The 21,916-nt window shown below is 37.1% G+C and overlaps 1 pseudogene; it reads left to right on the top strand.

Moving 5' to 3' along the window:
• The first annotated feature begins 6,700 nt into the window (after nucleotides 1–6,700).
• LOC111985133 (DNA topoisomerase 2-like) lies at nucleotides 6,701–21,584 on the top strand (annotated as a pseudogene).
• The last annotated feature ends 332 nt before the right edge of the window (nucleotides 21,585–21,916 follow it).

Below are 21,916 nucleotides of genomic sequence, written 5' to 3'. Positions count from 1 at the left end.
AAAAAAAAATTTAAAAAAAATTGAAAAACATCGTTCTGTTATCATTTCTAGCGTTAAATGGGTCAGGCCAGGCTTCCTCTTGGCATTATTTCAAGCATAAACGGGTCGGGCCAGCCCGAGAAAAGGAGAAAAAAAAAGTTTTCGATCCGAGCAGTTTTTACCCGACCCCAACTAGAGAATTCCGAAAAAAATAGCAAAAAAATTCATAAAATTGAAGAACTTCATCCTGGCATCATATCAAGCCTAAACATGTCAGGCCGTGCTGAGAAAGGTGGAAAAAAAAGTTTTCGATCTGCACGGTTTTTACCCGACCCCAATTAGAGAATTCTGAAAAAAAAAAATAGCCTAAAAATTCAAAAAATTGAAAAATATCGTCTTGGCATAATTTCATGCCTAAACAGGTCGGGCCAGGCTAAGAAAGGCAAAAAAAAAGTTTTCAAACCGAGCGGTTTTTACCCGACCCTAACTAGGGAATTCTAAAAAAAAAAATAGCAAAAAAATTAGAAAAATTGAAAAACTTCCTCTTGGCATCATTTCAAGCCTAAACGGTTCGGGTCAGCCCGAGAAAAGGAGGAAAATTTTTTTTTCGATCCGATCAGTTTTTACCCCGACTCCAACTAAAGAATTGTGAAAAAAATAGCAAAAAAATTCATAAAATTGAAAAGTTTCATCCTGGCATTATTTCAAGCCAAAACAGTTCGGGCTAGGTTGGGAAAGGGAGAAATATAAGTTTTCGATCCGAGCGGTTTTCATCTGACCTGAACTAAAGAATTCCAAAAAAAATAGCAAAAAATTTTAAAAAAAGTTTGAAAAACCTTATCCTGGTATCATTTCAAGCCAAAACGTGTTGGGTCAGGCAAAGAAAGGGAAATTTTTTTTTTTTTTTTTTCAATATGAGCGGTTTTTACCCGACCCGAACAGAGAATTATGAAAAAAAAATAGCAAAAAAATTTAAAAAATTGTAAAACTTCAACCTGGCATCATTTCAAGCCCAGATGGGTCAGACCAGATCCAAAAAGGGAGAAAAAAAAGTTTTCAATCCGAGCGATTTTTACCTAACCTGAACAATAGAATTCCGAAAAAAACAGCAAAAAAATTCAAAAAATTAATAAGATTCATCCTGGCATCATTTCGAGCCTAAATGGGTCAAGCCAGACTGAGAAAGGATGAAAAACCAAGTTTTTTATCCAAGCGGTTTTTACCCGACTCCAACTAGAGAATTCCGAAAAAAATAACAAAAAAATTCCAAAAATTGTAAAACTTCATCCTGGCATCATTTCAAGCCCAGACAAGTCAAGCCAGGCCCAGAAGGGGAGAAAAAAAAGTTTTTGATCCGAGCGGTTTTTACCTGACCCCAACTAGAGAATTCTAAAAAAAATGGCAAAAAAAATTCAAAAAATTGAAAAACATAGTTCTGGCATCATTTCAAGCCAAAACTGTTCGGGCCAGGCTGAAAAGGGGAGAATTTTTTTTTTTTTTGATCCGAGCGGTTTTTACCCGACTGCAACTAGAGAATTTTGAAAAAAAATAGCAAAAAAATTTAAAAAATTGAAAAACTTTGTCCTGGCAAAAACAGTTTGGGCCAGGCCGAGAAAGGGAGAATTATAAGTTTTCGATCCGAGCGGTTTTTACCTTACCCCAACACGAGAATTCCGCAAATAATAGCAAAAAAATTAAGAAAATTGAAAACCTCCTCCTGGTATCATTTCAAGGCAAAAATGGTTGGGCCAGGCGAAGAAAGGGAAAAAAAGAAGTTTTCGATCTGAGCGGTTTTTACCCGACACCAATTAGAGAATTGCGAAAACAAAATAGCGAAAAAAAATAGCAACAAATTCATATAATTGAAAAACTTCATCCGGGCATCATTTGAAGCCAAAATGGGTCGAGCCATGCCGAGAAAGGGAGAAAAAAAAGTTTTCGATCAGAGCGGTTTTTACCCGACCCCAAGTAGAGAATTCTGAAAGAAAATAGCAAAAAAATTCAAAAAATTGAAAAACATCATCCTGACATCATTTCAAGTCAAAACTGTTTTGGCCAGGCCGAGACGGGGAGAAAAATAAGTTTTCGATCCGAGCGGTTTTTACCCGACTGCAACTAGAGAATTCTGAAAAAAATAGCAAAAAAATTCAAAAAATTGAAAAACTTCATCCTGACATCATTTCCAGCCAAAACAGTTTGGGCTAGGCCAAGAAAGGGGGAAATATACATTTTCGATCCGAGCGGTTTTCACCCGACCTGACTTAAAAGGTTCCCAAAAAAATAGTAAAAAAATTCAAAAAATTGAAAAACTTCCTCCTTGCATCATTTCAAGCCCAGACGGGTCGGGCCAGGCTCAGAAAGGGAGAAAAAAAAGTTTTCGATCCGAGCGGTTTTTACCTGACCCCAACTAGAGAATTTCAAAAAAAAAAAAATAGCAAAAAAAGTCAAAAAATTGAAAAACTTCATCCTTGCATCATTTCAAGCCTAAACGGGTCGGGGTAGGTTGAGAAACATTGAAAAAAAGTTTTTGATCTGAGCGGTTTTTATCCGACCCCAACTAGAGAATTCCGAAAAAATAGTAAAAAAATTCCAAAAATTGTAAAACTTCATCCTGGCAGAATTTCAAGCCTAAACGGGTTGGGCCAGGCCCAGAAAGGAGGAAAAAAAAAGTTTACGATCCGAGCGGTTTTGACTTTACCCCGACTAGAGAATTCTAAAAAAAAAAATAGCAAAAAAATTTCAAAATTGAAAAACTTCATTCTAGCATCATTTCAAGCCAAAACTGTTCAGGCCAGGCTGAGAAAGGGAAAAAAAAAGTTTTCGATCCGAGCGGTTTTTACCCAACCTAAACTAAAGAGTTCCCAAAAAAATAGCAAAAAAATTTAAAAAATTGAAAAACTTCCTCTTGGCATCATTTCAAGCCGAAACGAGTCGGACTAGGCTTAGAAAGGGAGATAAAAAAAGTTTTCGATCTGAGCGGTTTTTACCCGTCCCCAGCTAGAGAATTTCGAAAAAAAAAAAAGTAAAAAAATTCAAAAAATTGAAAAACGTCGTCCTAGCATCATTTCAAACCTAAACGGGTCAGGCCAGGTTGAGAAATGAAGAAAAAAAAGTTTTTGATCCGAGCTATTTTTACCCGACCCCAACTAGAGAATTTCGAAAAAAAAAATAGCAAAAAAATTCAAAAAATTAAAAAACTTCATCATGGCATCATTTCAAACCTAAACGGGTCGGGCCAAACCGAGAAAGGGAGAAAAAAAAAGTTTTCAATCCGAGCGATTTTTACCCGATCCCAACTAGAGAATTCCAAAAAAAAAAAAAAAGCAAAAAAATTCAAAAAACTGAAAAACCTCATCCTGGCATCATTTCAAGCCAAAACGGGTTGGGCTAGGCAAAGAAAGGATTTAACAACAGCATATATAAAAGGCTATTGTTGTCAATAAAATTGATAGTGAGATGGATATTATTAACATTCTAGAAGCTTATTTTAAGCTTTGAGGGTGTGATTGTCTTCTTCTAAGTGTGATTGCTTAGGAAAACTTATGTATGATTGCCTAGTGTTTTACTTTTATCTATATTATTTCTTGTTCTCTTCCCTGTTTTGACTCCTAATAGCCATCAACACATTCAAGATTCAATATTTTCTTTACCTAAACCCTTAAACACCAATTCTTGTTCAAGAACCCTTCAAGATCTCATCAATAAATTTAATTTAGTGCAAACCACTTAAAGATCCTACCTAAAAATTGGTATCAAAGCCCAATCAAGCTTACGTCCTTCGTGACATGCACACTAATTTTCATATCAATCGGATGTTGTTTACTTTTTGATCTATAGACTCACATGCTTTATTTACAAGAACAACAACAAACAAATCCTTAGTTCCAAAATTTTAGGGTCAATTATGGATCCTTGATGGATTAGTTAGGGTCGACCATATGTATTCTTTTCCTCCATTCTATCCAATCTAAAGTCATACACTCTATTACTCCCTTAATTGACACGTCCTATTTTAGTACTTCTACTAATGTGAAAAAAATTCAATTTTAAACATTTTTCAAATGTGGTACTTATTATTCTCCGATCATCTTGATATTTTGCATTATTATAGGGTATAGGGGGATAATGTAGTTCAACATACAAGCATACAAATGCACATGCCTTTAACTAAGAAAAATCCTAAACCAACCTATTTCACCATTTCAAGAAAAACCCATTAAAATTAGCGATCCAATAACTCCGTTTGCACGACTAAGCATCATAGAAAACAAACACCTACCACCTTTTTTTTTTTTTTTTTGATAAGTAACAAACACCTATTACTACTTAGCACAAATAGCCATAAAATACATAAACTTCATCAACCCACTTTTGCTGATCCTCATATAGCTCCAAAGTTCAAGTCTTTTGCATCACAACGTCTCTAATTTCATCCACAGCAAACTCATTGCCACTGTTTTCACTCCTAAATGCAATATCACACGCACTTTCCCATGCTCTATTTGCCAAGATTTTACATCAACTACTCACAAATGCAAATAAAGTCAAACAAAATGTAAACTAAACCCTTCATACATTTCATGCAAAACTCACAAAAATTAACCAACCCACCACTCCTTTTACCCAACTAAATTGAATAAACAGTGCCACACCAACCATAACCCAGAAATTCTTTCATACACATATACACAGAAAACCCAAAAAGATCAAAACTTTCATTTCATTTACACACACACACACACACATACACACATCTATAGACAGAGACAGAGTCTTAGAGAGAAACTGAGGGACTTTTGATTAGTAAGAACAGATCTGCAAGAGAGAGAAGAGGGCTTTGTTAGAGAGAAATACAATAGTGAATGAAATGCAAATCAAATCTTTTATTGAGAAAAATGGTTTTTTGGTTCTGACTAACAAAAAAAACAAAGGGAAGAATGTTGTTGGTAGAATCTTAGGAGAGTATCTTTGATTTGCTTGCTGTGGATTTTTTAGTCCATCTATTAATTTGTTGTTTTATAAATAGATTTCTTTAAATTTGATGCTTTCTGAAGTGTACTTTCTGCTACTGCTGGCTATCCAAGAGTAAGTTGTTAAAAATTTAAAATGCAAACTGAAATTGATAATCATTTTTGTGATTCATGACTATTGTATGGAGGAAAAAAAACAAACCATATTTCCTTACTTATTTTTATAAGTATTTTCCAACGAAAAAGTAAAAGCTAATTACTGGCTTCATTTTTTGTAAGCATTTTACTCTTATGGCAGCATGGTTGTTTGATATTAACTAATGACCATTTAACACAATTGTATCTTTACTAGATGGAAGGGGCCGAAGAGCACGACAGAGCATGCCACACATGTGCTAACTGTGTATCATGCGTCATTGTCGAGCATATGGGCACACCAGGTATTCTACCGCTTTATATCACGACAATATAATTCTCCCTAGTTTTCTTGTTTCACTTGGTGGGTTGTCAACTACTACATGTGTATAGTTAATAATGTAACGTTGGTCAAGTAGACCATATATATACAAGGAATTAGTTACAATCATTTCACAACTGTGGGCAGTCAATATAAAGTACCTTGACTGGCCTTCTTTTGAATTGATGTTTTTGGTTTTTATTCCACACATATTTAACTATGAACCCTTCAAATTTCTCCCTCGGTTTCAGCTAGTGCAACCAGTAGTATTCGGGTGCATCTTACCATGTAAAATCCAATAAGAGGGTCAATAATGACTTAGAATTTTTAGTGAAGTGATTCTTCAATGATCTTTTACATTTTTGCTCAAATTGAGGATTGCCACAAATAAGTACGCTTTTTTTTTTGAACATTTATTTAGGTTGTTTGGGAGCCATATAGGGATGTCCTAGACTTACTACCCCTATATTGCAATGCTAGCCGACATATATGGAAGGCCACAGTACCGTTGATCTATTTTTGGATAGTAGAGGATCATCATCCCGAACGTGTTTTTCGTCAGTTTGGGATGAAGCAAGTGCCACCGGCTCTGGTGGATACATCAGTTGAACTCCACAAAATCTCCCTCCAAGGTAAACTAGAGAGGGATTGGGTACAAGAACATGCTATCTACATTGACCGATGGGCCCATAGAGGGGAACGTGTTGCCAACGCACCCACTTTAGATGGAGACACGACATACCTTGCTGCTTACATGGCATCGTACCAAAGGTCTACTAGACGATACATTACACGAGAGTTGACGTATTGAGAAATCCTGGTAAGGAAACTATTCAATGCTTCTTTTATGGATTGATATTATACATGTGTTGCAAAGAGCATTATGAAAATTAAGTTTTGTGGCACCATTGAATCAATATTTTGACATTCATTGGGTTTCTACATTTCATTTGTTGCCACTAGATATGCATTTGTTGCCACCAGGTATGCCATTTCAATGTTCATATATATATATGAATAAGCTCATCATGCATAATCTGTTTCCAAATCAGACCTGAATTACCTGCCAAGATATATACTCAAATATCATACGATTTGCCTTGAAATCTTTATACTTTCTCAATGTTTAAAGGCACCAGAAAAGTTTTAATGCGACTCCTTTATTCCGTAGGTTGAGTCCAACGTGGAAATGCTATTGCAATGCCAACCAAGTTCTGAAATTTACAACTAGCTAACGAAGACACTGGATCTTGATGGGGAGTTGAAAAGAGTGGCATTGGATAATGCGCGTGCCATGGTGAGTGAGGCGACCACACAGGCCACAAGTCATGGCGGGCGAGGTGGGTTTGGAGGGCGTGGACATAGTGGAGGCCGTGGAGGTCGTGGAGGTCATCCTGATGATGAGGATGACTTGGGTAACTTCCAACTCTAACACCTCCAATTCTTATTGACTTCCAATTCTAGTACTTTCAGTTGTAATTTATTTAGATGATGTATTATAGTAGCGAAGTATATTTTCATCACAGCCATACATGATGTCCCATTCTTCTGATTTCACAAATTTCAATGGCTCAAACTCCACTCTATTACCAAAACTAAAACGATTCTCACTTATCTCTTTTATTCAGTGACTTAATTCCTCATTGTCATCTTAATAAATACAATTGTCTTTGTACAGATGATGAGGCATTGGAGGCCGATTGGGACATGTACATGGATGGCGCTGGGTCATCGTGATGCACGTCTGATTCCACTACCCAGGCATCCCATCCTGTTGGCCATGACGATAGTGCAGAACACACATCCTATGCTCAGGCTCGCCCTCAATCCCCACTACCCACTCTGCTGTCTCCCTTATTGTTCAGTGGCTCTGCCCATAAGGGTGGCTGTATATTTGTACCCACACCTGGTCGACCAACCCCACCTATAGTTCAGGCTGAGCCCACCCAGGAACCTTCACTTCCTAACCCTGACGAACCAGCTGTACAAATTGAACAAATACGGAGTGAAAATATTGAGCCGGTCTATGGGTTGCGAAGATCACTCCGCACTGACATACATTCCCCTAGTTGCCAGACCGGTGATGGTCCCTGCTAACTTCTTCCAAAGTTATTTAATTAAACAATAAGATGAGAAGCACAACTAGTGAATGCATTTAATGTGAAAGGGAAGATGACCGAATGTACATGTACATATAGCACAGTTGGATATTGTATTCATGTAGACTTCCATCCCACCAAATGTTACATTAATGTCGAGCTAATAGTTCAAATAGATATGCCAATTGTTGTAGTTGCATATAATATTGCCAATAACTGTAAATTAATTGTGAATGACTACGGTTGGTTATTTAGTCAGAAATTTTACTTTGTAAAAAGTACTTTTATTCCAAAACAATAATTAAACTCGGTTAAAAATATTAATAATAAGACACATACACATACACAGTACAAAACATGGTCTATCCCTTTGTTTAAACTCTACTTTGGCTGTTAGGGAATGTGTGTGCATTCAAGTAATATGCTCTACTTTCAATTTCAGGTAAGACGAGACCTGCCAAGGCAGTTGTGAGGAAACGAAAAGATCGCTGAAGCTTGGCATGATGTGGAGCATATGGGGGTAAAATTCCAACCAAAACTGGTTTGGCTTATATTTCTTTCTTACTTTGTTAGGAATTAACAACAACAACCACCAATTCAAACTTGTTTTGCTATGTTGAAGATGGTTTTCAGTAGGTGTTCACAAGGGTTTTAAGGACCAATTCATAATAGGATGAGGTCTATTTACGGGGGTGGCAAAATTTGTACTAGGTGTTGTGGTGGGTTAAGAATTGATGTTGTGTCATTGGAACTAGAGTTTATAATTGCTGGACAAAGGGTTAGGGTCTTGCTTTACAAATTTTCTCTACTCATTGTGGAACTATAATTTTCTTTATTCTTTGAACTGTGTAGCCCAATCTATTGTTGATATCATACAAGCAACACCCTTCTACCAGATATAAGAAGCCATTAAATAAGACTACTCAGTGATGCTCTTCAATTTAAATATTAATCAGTGAGATGAGATGGGTTTTACTAATTTATCAACTCAAACTTTTGGGACAAAACTTGCACTCAGAAATTAGGTGATCTTTATGTCTCTTTGACATTCTCTTCATAAATTCTTCCTGTTTGTATTTTTGCTAGGGTGAGGGAATCACAAATTTAATAGAGAATTTGTACATATATGTGGTTACTTCTTCTTCTTGTTTTTTAGAATCATACAAAAATTTTGGAATATTTTGGAAATCCTTTTCTATAGCTGCAATGTAGTTAGGAAAATTATATCGTAGTTTCTATATGCATCTGTCTTCCAACATTAACATACAAGGTTTTGTAACCTTTAAGCATTAATCATATTTTTGGAACAATTGAAGAACAAATAAGATAAAGCAATTGCTATGGATTTTGATTTTGAGGGTTGTTAGAAGGGGATGAAAGGATATATGGTATCCAAGTTTTTGGGTCTCTAGGATTAGATTAGATGTTGGTGGTGGAGGAGGAGAAAGTGAATAAAAAATAAGGTATCCAAGTTCTTGGGTCTCTTATATTAAATGCAGGTGGAGGAGGTGGGGAAAAAACAAGAGGGAGTTGGAGGAAAAGGAGGGAGTCTTGGGAATGGGAAGGGCAAAGATGGAAAATGTGGTAGTGGAGAAAAGGGTAGCGATGAAAAAGGTGGTAGAGGAGGAAAGGGTAATGGAGGGAATGGAAATTGAGGGAGAGGGAATCCATATGGTGGGACGTAAGGAAGAAAGCACTTTCAGGCATTCAAAGATCTTGACAATTCCTGCTGATTTCTACATAGAGTAGCATTCTTCTTCGATGGCCTATAACTTAGTGCACTCAAGTTGTATATATAGGGATTGTCTTACTTAGACTTGACTGTAATCACATTTGACGTTGTCTTTACAACTTGCATGTTCCAGGCTGCAGATGAGCTCCTTATTAAGCTTACTTTGCACAATGTTGTTACTGCTAAGTTGAAAGACCCAGGTTACATACTCCATGCATATTTGTTGTTTTGTTGACTGAGAATGTGATCTGTTTTGTGGTTTTGGGTGAGTTCGCTTTGAATTTGCATTGTATTTGAACATCTGCACTTGATCAATAAAATCCCACACTTAATAACTTGGAAGAAGAGGTCTCATTTGGATCGGGTTAGCATGTTTAAAATTTGACAATTACTCATTGATTTAGTTTTAATTCAGAATTACAATTAACCATGTTAAATTCATTTTTTTCGACCCACTATTTCATATTGATTTGACCCTTTTTTTTCCTTTTTTTGGTGACTCACTAATCCACTAAACCTATAAATTACTCTCTAGGATTAATTTCTAACATGTTTATGGGAACACCAATTTTCAAGATATTTATTTATTTATTTTTTTAATTTTTGGAAGATTGAATGAAACTATAGACTAGATGTGGATTAGGGGTTAATTCCCTAGCAAGAAGTAGCTGTGTCTTGAGAAAGTGTTGCTGGAACAGATATCACAATAAACAACGCCCCCTACAGTAATTCAAGAGGGGATATTTGTTGGTTGGAATATTAGAGAAAGTAGATGAGTGAAGAGAGATGCAAGAACAAGGAGAATTATTGGATCCATGAGGGCAAGTGTTAGAGAAGTGAGAGACACTTTTAGGAGGGCATCAATAGTTATAGCTAACACTCCATGAATGGCATGTGAAGCCCCTATAATGATGAGGAACTATATTCTCTCTGCATATTATGAGCCTGCGAGTAGTTGGTGTTGTGAACTTTTTCTAAAAGTGGAGAAGGGTGCATTAAAAAGAAACAACCAATGAAAAATATAGCAACAAGCATAGTAAAAGTTCAACTGAGAGGCCACTGCTAAACAGCTCACTTTCTATAAAGAAATTGGGTACATAAAGCAGATTCTTGGACTTCAGCAGCATAAAGAATATAACAATGTAAAATCTTTGAGAGATGGTCATTTTATACACAGATGACTGATCAGGTGCGCCTTAAGTTTCTCTTATTGTTTTGTTCTTGTTTTATGCTTACAATTCTCTCTACAAGGCACGCTAACAGCCTTCAACAAATATAAAATTTTAACTCTAATTTTTTGTATAGGATCATGATGGTTCCCACATTAAAGGGTTGTTGATCAATTTTATTCATTCGTATATATGATCATGTTAAAAGTTTCATATTCTTAATTGAGTTTATCACTCCTATTGTGAAGGTTGGTATTTTCAGTTAACTAGTTCAAATATTAGCATTGTTAAATTTGTTACATGTGAACCAATTACAGAACCTTTAATTTTATTATCTGTTTTCTGTCTTTTGCATATTGATTTGTTTGTCTTTTTAGGGGTTGGGAACAAGCACAGTAAAGGAAGGAAGAGAGTACTTTTTGCAATCTTGACAAACACTAGAAAGATTTTATTTAGGAAGATGAACAGGATGGGGAGGCCATTGAGCTGGCATTTAGTAAGAAGAAGATAGAAGAGAGGACGAGCTGGCTTAGGCAGTTTGAGGTCAAAGTTTTGCCATGCTTTCTTCTTGTGTTTTTAGATAAAGTGAATGAATATATATCTACTATAACATCTTCTGAATGTGTAGGCTGGTACTCACCTTGATTAGATGGGCAAGCTCATAAAATACAGTGACTTTGTCAACAAGGAGCTTATATTGTTTTCAATGGCAGATCTTCAGAGGTCTATTCACTCCATGGTTGATGGCCTAAAGCTTGGCCAAAGGAAAATTCTTTTCTGTTGTTTCAAGAGGAACTTTGTCAAGGGAGCAACAGTTGCCTAGTTTTCTGGTTATGTGTCTGAGCATTCACCTTATCATCATAGTGAGTAGAGTCTTACGAGTACCATCATTGGAATGGCACAAGACTATGTGGGCTCCAACAACATTAACCTACTTCAACCAAATGGCCAATTTGGCACCCGAAAGGTTATGAGATGAATATGCCTCATATGTCACTCTTTAAATATTGCATCTAGTTCAGTATGCATTTTTAGTTCTAATCTTACTATCACATTTTGAATTCACAACTGATTTGTTCAATTTCAGGGAGGAAAAGATCATGCAATTGCTAGGTATGTCCATACGCCGCTTTCTCCGATCATGCGGTTTCTGTTCCATAAGGATGATGATGACCTTCTTGACTACTTGAATGAAGACAGGCAATCAATTGAACCAACTTGGTATCTTTTTCCCTATTCTTCTATCTATTTTGTAGGAAGAACTCCTATATATAAATAAGGCTTATACTTTAAATTTTTAGTTATTTTAGGTACATGCCAATTATACCAATGGTTCTTGTCAATGGTAGTCAATGAATTGGGATTGGTTGGAGCTCTTACATTCATACTTACAACCCAAGAGACATAATAGCAAATGTTAGGCGCTTGTTGAATGGTGATGCTATGGAGCCTATGGATCCGTGGTATAAATGGTTTAAAGGAACTATTGAGAAAACTGCTGCAAAGGAAGGAGGGAATAGCTACACTATTTGTGGAACTATAGAGTTAGTCCATGACATGACACTAAGGATAACAGAGCTACCAATTTGTAGATGGACACAAGATTACAAGGAATTCCTAGAATCTATTTCTTCTAGTAATAAAGAATGCAAAGATCCCTTCATTGAGGTAAAGTTGCTCAAGTCCTTGAGAATTATGTTATCCACCACAATGTTTGTGGTTGTACCCAGTTTCTCATGAAAAATAATGCTGGCTGCAGGACTTTGATATGAATTGTGATGACGTAACAGTAGAATTTGATGTCTTTTTGACCCCTGAGAACTTGATTAGGGTCATGCAAGGTTGAAATTTATCAACCATATTGTTGGCATTATTCCGTGCCAATTTGTTTATAATTTGGCACTTAGTAACCCTGTATTTAGGTGGGATTCATGTAAGGGTAATGTGTAAAGAGAGTGTGAAGAAAAGCTCAAGTTTGTGCGAAGGAGCAGAGTTTGCGGCTGACTCGCGACTGGCAAGCCGCCAACTGTAGGCACGTGAGAAGCACACAGGGGAGTTGAAGGGTCGTGTCAGCTGTCGCACTAAAGGACAAAAGTCTCAGGCTGGCCAGGCTGTTACCTCGCGACTTGAACTCGCGACTTGGACAAGCCACGAGGTCAAGTCGCCAACTTACCCTGTTTGGCAAAACTGACTCTTCGTATTCCAAACACACATCACTATATACAGACCCTTATAGCCACAAAATCAAAAAAGCTTCCAGAGATAATTTTGTGAGAGAAACCTAGAGAAATAAGATTGCCTCATCCCCAATCTTCACTAAGAGACTCTACAAATTCCTCTACTCTCTTCCTCTCCATTAATACATCCTTGAGAGGTTATTGACCAAATCTTTTTTTCATCACACCCATGTCTATGAAAAGGTACATTTGGTGCTAAGGGAAGCAGTTTGGAAGGGACCAATGACTATTGGTTGATGCTATGGTTTAGTAGTGGAATCCAGTAATCTAAAGAAGAAATAGATTCGGCACAACCTTGTTGGAGCAAGAAGCTTGGAAAGCTTAGGTACACTGGGTAGATTAGGCTTGTAGGGTCTTCTGCTCTTCATGTATCTCAACTACATTCTTTAGTGGATTATTTACCGCTTGGAGGGCGGCGAAGAGGTTTTACACTGAGGGCTTCGGTTTTCTCTTCAATAACATATCGCGTGTTGTCCTTGTGTTTGCATCTCTCTTCCTTTATCTTTTCCTTTTATTTTTTGTTGTGGATGTGATTATAATTGGCTTAGATTGTTTGTAAATTCTGTGTTTGGCTTATGTTCATGTTCCGCACATTAATTGTATAATAATAAGCTTGAATTGATATTTTGTAATTTGGGGTCTAAACGTTCAAAGGTGTTTTACACGCATTTTGAACGTTCAAAGGTGATCCTTGACCCTTTTTGAGATGGATAGGTCTCAATCCTTAAATGTTCCACCATTTTTTGATGGTAACAATTATGCCTTCTGGAAAGTTAGAATGAGGGCATTTCTATGCTCTATTGATAACACCGTGTGGGATGCGGTTGAAATAGGTTGGACTAGGCCGGAGACTGCTAAATCTACTTGGGATAAGGCAGCTCTTGCGGCAGCCAATGCTAACAGTAAAGCTTTAAATGCTATCTTCTATGGTATGTCTCAAGATGAATTCCACAGGATATCTCACATGACAGTGGCCAAGGAAGCTTGGGAGATTTTGGAAACAACTTATGAGGGGACTAAGAAGGTGAAGGACACAAAGTTTCAAATGCTTACCACCAAGTTTGAAGAGCTCCAGATGGATGAAAATGAATCGTTTGATTCATTCTATGGGAAGCTCAATGAAATTGTCATAGCTAAGCTCAATCTTGGTGAGAAGATTGAAGATACTAAGGTGGTGAGAAAAATCTTGAGGTCCTTGCCTGAAAGTTTTAGAGCAAAAGTCACAGCCATAGAAGAGAGTAAAGACTGGGATGAGATCGAAATTCAGGAACTGATTGGGTCTCTCCAAACATATGAACTGGGATTGCCTTCCCACTAGACGAGTAAATTTCTTGCTCTCAAAATCATCACCGAAAGAATGGATGATCCTTTCAAAGAAGATGGAGTGGAGAAAGAAGTAGCATATCTTGCGAAAAACTTTCACAAATTTCTGAAGATGAAGAACAATGGGAAACCTTTCAACAGAGGGAAATTTTCATCTTCGAGAGGTGATGGGAAAGAATTTACAAGGAAAGAAGGGAAGGATTTTCGATCTCCTTCAGACATTGTGTATTATGAATGCAATGGCCATGGACATTTCAAGAAGGAGTGTCACAATTTCTTGAGAGGGAAAGGCAAGGTGTATGCCACAATGTTGAGTGATACAAACTCTTCGAGTTCTGATTCTGAAGAGAGTTGTGTCAGAGAAGGAAATTACTCTGCATTCATGACCATTGCACATATGAAGTCCTCAGATGATTTGGGTACACTTGTGAAGGAGCTTGGGGAGCATTCTGATTTGGAGTCTATTAGAATAATTGAAGAGTCTGAAGATGAGGAAGTTGGAGAAGCAGTGGGATTGCAAGAGACTTACAACTCACTCCTTGAGAAGACTAGTGAATATGCTAAAGTGGCTAATGCAGCCATTAAGAAGATAAAGAGGGCTGAGGAAGATTACAAAAGTCTTCTGGCACGATACAAGGAGGTGAAATGTGAGATTGAAACACTAAATGGTGAGCTATCAGAAGCTTACATAAAAGTGAGATTTTTTGAGCAAGAGGTAGTGCAAGCTCATGCTAAGATAGAGAGAGTCTCCTCCCAGAAGTTAGAAGATGTTATTTCACCTCAAAAACCTTCCTCAAACAAGTCCAGGTTGGGTACACCGAAGGGAATGGCTCATCAGTCAAGGTCATCAAAGAAGTGAAGTTTGTAAAGGCTAAAGAGATGACTGTGAATAAGTCTACTCCTGAGAAAATTAAGGCTGAGAAGATGAAAAATGTGGCTGATCAACGGGTGTTCAATAAGTCCCGCAGTCAATCAGAATCTAGATGTGGAGCTAAAGGAAGATCACTTCCAAGATTATAACAGGGTCCTAGAACGAACTATCTTTGTCACTATTACAGAATGCAAGGACATACTAGACCCAACTGTCATAAGCTGAGAGCATTAAACAATGCAAGTGCTCCTCGATCATGAGGAAGGAGAAATGACAAGAGATCTTTGGGTGTTGAGCAACCAAGAAGTCAAAACTGTGAGCTAGGAATGATGGACATGATGAAGATGATTGGTGCTTTCACAAATTTCTTGGAAAGCTTCACAAAGAGGTTTGACAATTCTAACTTTCATACCCAATCTGTCAAGGATATCACCCCAAATGCACGTGACGTGTGGGTGACAAAGGATACTCATGCATAAGCATCATAACATGTCCATGCATCAATTCTTCCTATCCCTTATGAATATGTTTGGTTGTTTGCCTTATGCTTCTGTTTGTTTTAAGTTATTGTGTGTTTATTTGTTTCGCTTTAAAATGGTTTTACATTGTCTTTGATCAATCTTTTATTACTTTTATGTCAAAAATCCAAAAACACATAAAAAGTAGAAAATCCAAAAATTTGATCAACTTTGTTGAGTGTTGTCTCAATGCATGTTTTGCCTTGTACCTTTGTACAAATGGCTTTGTGCAGTTAATGAGCTTAGCTTGTCTCTTATGCACTCATATCATTGTGGAAGAACTTCTGAAATCTTTGTGATTGTTGTAAATAGATCTTCAACCTTGTCATGAATGATTAGTGAATGTTTTTGTTGATCTTGAGACATGTATAGACTTATGTTTATATATCTTCCCCCTTTTATTTTTATTGCTTTTACTTAAAGAGCTCACAAAATGTAAATCTCCAAATGAAAAGAGATATTGAGCTGCAAAAGCCTGTCGCACATACTAGTATTTGACTAGAAAAAAGGGAAAGCGACCAAAATAAAATTTATGATGCCCAAAAAGCCAAAGGCTAAATCATCAAATTGAAATATTAAAAATTTCAGGTATCGATCTCACAATGAGATATGTTTCTTCAAAAAGATCAAATGATATGCTGAAAATGGAGCCAAATGAAAAGTTTCAAAGAATTGTACTCAAGTTTATGTGGGAGGTCATATATGCACATTTCTATAATTGAGATGGGTCACATTATCTAGTGCTAGTTGTGTATGCTTTGATTGAATTGATCATTGAAGTTTCACATTAGATTAAGTATTATTTCATTTTTGATATTCACAACAACACACAAGACTATGTTCAATGAATGCCATATTCATTTGTGTGATTGTACTTGTTTATATGTGTTTTCAGAAGCTCAATCTCTGTTGATCAAACACAAAAAGATTTTTGAGTGTTTTATTTTATTTTTGGAAAGTATTTTGTTTTCACAAAATTGTCAAAAATTTAAAAAACAATGTTGCCCTGTTTTGGTGACTCAGTCACGAGTAGGTCCAGTCGCATGCCCAAGTCGCGAGCTTACTCCGAGATTCTTCGCGGCTTACTGGTGAGTCATGGTTGCAATTGCAAAAAATACTCAGAAAATTTTTCAAAATTTGAGTTTTTATGGTTTTCGCGGCTTAATGAGGCGACTTGTTCGTGGGTGGAAGGTTCAGTTGCGAGGGGTACACAGAGATTTTCACGGCTTCCCTGGTGACTATCTCGCAAGTAGACCTTCCAGTCGCAAAAAATACTTAGAAGATTTTTTTAAAATCTTGGCCTTCACAGTGTTTCGCGGCTTACCCTGGCGACTGGCTGGCGACTTAACTAAGTCACAAAAAACGCATGTTTTGCGTTTTATGGACAGTTTAAATTTTTTTTTTTCAGTTTTCCCTCGAATATCAGTGACTGTTCATTGTCTTCTTCATTTCTCTCTCTCAAAAACTCCGAGTCTCATCGTAAAAGATTCCATTTTTGCATCATGTCTTCATCAAACACCAAGAAAAAGGTATGGTTTTTCCTTCCTTTACTTCATTCTTAATGTTTTGATGTTTAGTTTCTTGTTTTGTATGTTGCATTTGTGTTCTGCAATATATTGTGTTCAAACATGGGTTTGCCTAAAATGTTGGGTTTGATTGTTTGGGGTTGTTTTCTCTTGTTGCCGAGTTGTCTAAGTATCTTGTTAATGCTTCAGGATGCTTGTCTTTGGTTTGTGCATTGTCTTTGATAGAGTCATTTCTCTTTGGGCATATGGGTTTGGGGGTTTTTCAGTGTTTCTCTCTGAATGTGGTTTTTGGGTTTATCAATTTATATGAGTATTGTGTGGATAGAATTGTGTTGTTTTTCACTCTCCATATCTTGTATGTGCTGCTGCTTTAGGGTTTTCATGCTCATTTCATACTCATCATGTCGTGTTTCTTTGTCATTTGCTCTATTTTGGGTACATTTTTCTTTCACTGACTTATAACTGAAACTAATCAATCTGATGTTTGCTTCTTATGGTATTGTATTTTAGTTCTTTTTTGTGTGTCAGCTTTGTTGCAGATAACTCATTGTTCATCCAGAGGCAAAGGCATTGTAACTGATGATTCGTCAACCCTGGTTGCTAAACGGACACGATTATCGTTTAAATCATCCAAGGACTTCAATATTGAGAGATTCAGGACTCCTACTAACTCAAAAACCCACACAGACATCTTCAAAGAGTCTTCTGCCATTGTGGAAAGAGTTGTTAGGTTTGACACACTAGGGATAACATTTATCCTTAAGATTTTTGAAGAAAGAAATTAGGTTGATCTATTTGGAAATTTTGAGAATCCATCTGAAGAATTGGTCAAGGAATTCTTTTCAAATGCTAGATACACAGGAGTCGAGTTGAAATGCTGGGTACGAGGAAAAGAATTTTCCATAAATGCAGACTACATTGCTAAGGTTCTTCACATCACCAGACCAAAAGATGTGGATCGAACTCCATACGATGACTGGGAACTTCAAGCACAAGACATTCTTCACGTTCTTGGGAATGAACTTGAAGTGGGAAGCACAGGATCATCTATAAGCACTGTATTGTTTTCACTTAACTGACAACTTTAAAGCTGATCATGTTTTCCAATCTCTACCCATTATCAAATACTACCTTCATCAATCTTGGAAGGGCTAAATTCCTGTGTGACCTCATTACTGGTGCACTGATTAACATCTGTGCTCATATATTCCAAATCATTGGGAAAACATCGGCCCATTTAGCAACACGAAAAATTCTTCCCTTTTGCAGTCTAGTCATGAAGATTGTTCTTAGTGAAGGTGTTCGTCCTTCATCAGATGAGAGACTCCTGCCTCGTCCTCGACCAATATCCTAGTACTCTCTCCAAGCAAGCAAGAGTCACTCCTCCAAGAAACCTAAGAGTGAGCCATCCACACATGCATCTCCATCTGCTCATGCTACAGCTACTCCTGCTTAATCAACTGGGACTCTATCTGTTCCTCCTGGATTTCAAATGCCCAAGCAAAGTTACTTCATCGAGAATGTGTTTCATCAGATTTCTGATCTAGAACGGCTTCTCCACTCCTTTCACAATCAAACTCAGATGCGACTCACAACTATCGAGACTCAGCTAAATGCTATACAACAAAAGCTTGAAGATAGCCTTTAGCTATTCCTGACAAAAAAGGGGAGATGCACATAGAAAGGGGAAGATAGACAGGGTTATAGAAAGCATAGTGAAAGGGGGAGTTATTATAATTATACTCTTGTTTTTGTTTAACTTGTGGTTCTTTGTTTAACTTGTGGCTCTTTGGTATAACCTTTTATTTCAGAAGTTACTCAGTATATATTATGATGTTTATTCAGCATATCTTACTTTATGTATTGGTTTGTACCTGCTACCTTTGTAGGTTTTTAAGGTTTATATTTATGATTTGTGCCCATGTTGCTTTTGTGAGCTTTTAGGGTTTGTTTATGCACATTTATAGGCCTTTGTGGTTTGTACCATGCTTTGTGCAGCCTTTGTGCCTTGTTAAATCAGTACTTCCAACTAAATGTTATGCATTTGCTTTTAAGTACTGTCACTCTTGTGCCCTTGTAGGACTTTATTCCTAGATGCATATACTTCATATAATATGCATTGGTTGAGTGTTGGTCATTCAAGTGATTTACCTTGTGTTTGTCAGCTTAAATGTTCAGATGTTCATTCCAAGTGTGAATGAGCTTTATGATCACTTGTTTATTGTGATTCCTTGTTTTGGTCTTGCCATGGTTTACTGCTTTATTCTATTGTGCTTGATCGCATTGTGCTTGCTCCATATGCATTACACATACAATGAACTTATTGTGTTGTTGTGTTTTAGGAGTTCTTGTTCTTATGGTTCAAAAGCTTCACAGATTCTAGAGTTAGGTGTGAGTGAGTTTTCTAACTGTTCCCATCTCACGTGTTAAGTCTAGACTTTGTTTTAAGGTTTTGTCATGGAATAGCCAAGGGAGGAGATTGTAAGGTTGAAATTTGTCAACCATCTTGTTGGCTTTATTCTGTGCCAATTTGCTTGTAATTTAGCATTTAGTAACCCTGTATTTAAGTAGGATTCATGTAAGGGTAGTGTGTGAAGAGAGTGTGAAGAAAAACTCAAGTTTGTGCAAAGAAGCAGAGTTTCGCAGTTAGGACTCGCGGCTGACTTGCGACTGGTAAGCCGCCAACTGTAGGCACGTGAGAAGCACACAAGGTAGCTGAAGGGCCGCGCCAGCTGTCGCACTATAGTACAAAAGTCCCAAGCTGGCCAGGCCGTTACCTCGGGACTTGAACTCGCGACTTGGACAAGCTGCGAGGTCAAGCTGCCAACTTACCCTGTTTGGCAAAAACTGACTCTTCGTATTCTAAACACACACCACTATATATAGACCCTTATACCCACGAAATCAAGAGAGCTTCCAGAGAGAATTTTGTGAGAGAAACCCTAGAGAAAAACAAGATTACCTTATCCTCAATCTTCACTAAGAGACTCTACAAATTCCTCTACTCTCTTCCTCTCCATTGATACACCCTTGAGAGGCTATTGACCAAATCATTTTCTCATCACACCCACGTCTGTGAGAAGGTACATTTGGTGCTAAGGGAAGCAGTTTGGAAGGGACCAATGACTATTGGTTGATGCTATGATTTAGTAGCGGAATCCGGTAAGCTAAAGAAGAAATAGGTTCGGCGCAACCTTGTTGGAGCAAGAAGCTTGGAGGGCTTACACTGGGTAGATTAGGCTTGGAGGGTCTTCTGCTATTCATGTATCCCAACTACATTCTTTAGTGAATTATTTACCGCTTGAAGGGCGGCGGAGAGGTTTTACGCCGAGGGCTTCGGTTTCCTCCACGATAACACATTGCGTGTTGTCCTTGTGTTTGCATCTCTCTTCCTTTATCTTTGCCTTTTATTTTTTGTTGTGGATGTGATTATAATTGGCTTAGATTGTTTATCAATTCTGTGTTTGGCTTATGTTCATGTTCCGCACATTAATTGTTTGATAATAAGCTTGAATTGATATTTTGTAATTGAGACTCTAAACGTTCAAAGGTGTTTTACACGTATTTTGAACTTTCAGGTCACAATCACTAGATGGTTTGCTGAAGAAATTTAAACTAACCACTACAATTAGCACAACTAATATGCACCTATTTGACCCAAGAGGCGTGATTAAGAAGTATGACAACCTAGAGCAAAGTATGTGAGATAAATTGGAGTTCTTTACATTGATTTACCAATATAATTTCCATGATAACACAGTTATTGTTTGTGATTTTCCCTCCTGCAGTTCTTGAAGATTTTTTTCATTTAAGACTTGAATTTTATGAGAAAAGAAAGGTGAGCTCACTTATGCTAATAGCAAAAGAGTAGAGCTGATAGTTAATCAATTTCAGCCATATCTTAGGGAAACAATTATTAATTGCAATTTTTGTATTTTGTGCAAAAATTTCTACTGAACAAACGTGAAATGGAGTTTGAAAAAGTTGGAAAGCAAGGTTAGGTTTATCCAGAACCTTCATGATGATGATGAAGATAGTGAGATAGAAGTCGTAGTTGCTCCAGAAGCCAAGAAAAAGGGTGGGGGAAAACCGGCTGCAAATGTAAAGGCAGTTAAGGCCCCTGCAGCGGCAAAGAAGATAGGTGCAACCAATAAGCAGCAGCCTCAGACATTGGGCCAAAAGCTTGTAACTGACATTGGATCAGGCTGTTGAAAATTCTGGGATTTCACTAGAGAATAAAGTGAGAAGGATGAGGGCATCTCCATTCAACAAGAAAAGTGGTTCTGTGTTGGGAAGGGTTGGTAAGGTAAATGAAGTGACTAAAAATGAAGAAAATTTGGGCTCTGCTTCTAATTCTGCCAGTTCTGAAGAAACTATTGAAGTTGCACCAGCAAGAGGAAGACCTCAGAGGGTGAACCGTACACAGACAAGGTATGTGTTGAGTGACTCTGAAAGTGAACATGCCACTAAGGATTTTGAATTTGATGAAGTGACTGATGAAAGTGAAGATGAATAGAGTAGTAGTTCTGTTGAGAACGTGACTAATGGAATTCTTGGAATGGGAACTTAATCTCATTCCCCTTCTAATGTACTCTATTACTCTTTGTTGTGAGTTTGATTGTTTGCTTCATTGTGTTCCTTGGAAATGATCTTTTTCTATTTTGATTTGTTGTGGTCAAGGATTTTCTTTCTCCTTCATTGCAATTCTATTGTTACAACTTACTAATATACCAGAAATTAGAATGTTTACAATTTAAATAAATGGAATATTTTCAAAAGAAATACATGTACCAATCTCCCTTGAAGAGATATACAGCATTTCCAGGTGTGAGTTGGTTTCATTAGTCAGTTAGTCTCACTAGAAGACAATATATTGCACATACACATGACAACTAGCGATTGAATGAGTATTATGTGCATACATTAGGTTCTATACATAGCTGTTTGAACAACTTCTACTAAGGCACTATGATAAATGTAAAATGACAAATATTATTAAATGCAATGCAAACGTACATTTCTATATGTTACTAGG

This window comes from Quercus suber, unplaced genomic scaffold, assembly GCF_002906115.3.
Source record: "Quercus suber isolate HL8 unplaced genomic scaffold, Cork oak 2.0 scaffold_554, whole genome shotgun sequence".
Classification (NCBI taxonomy): domain Eukaryota; kingdom Viridiplantae; phylum Streptophyta; class Magnoliopsida; order Fagales; family Fagaceae; genus Quercus; species Quercus suber.
The sequence above is the reverse complement of the archived record's forward strand: the minus strand, read 5'-3'. Positions and strand labels throughout refer to the sequence as shown.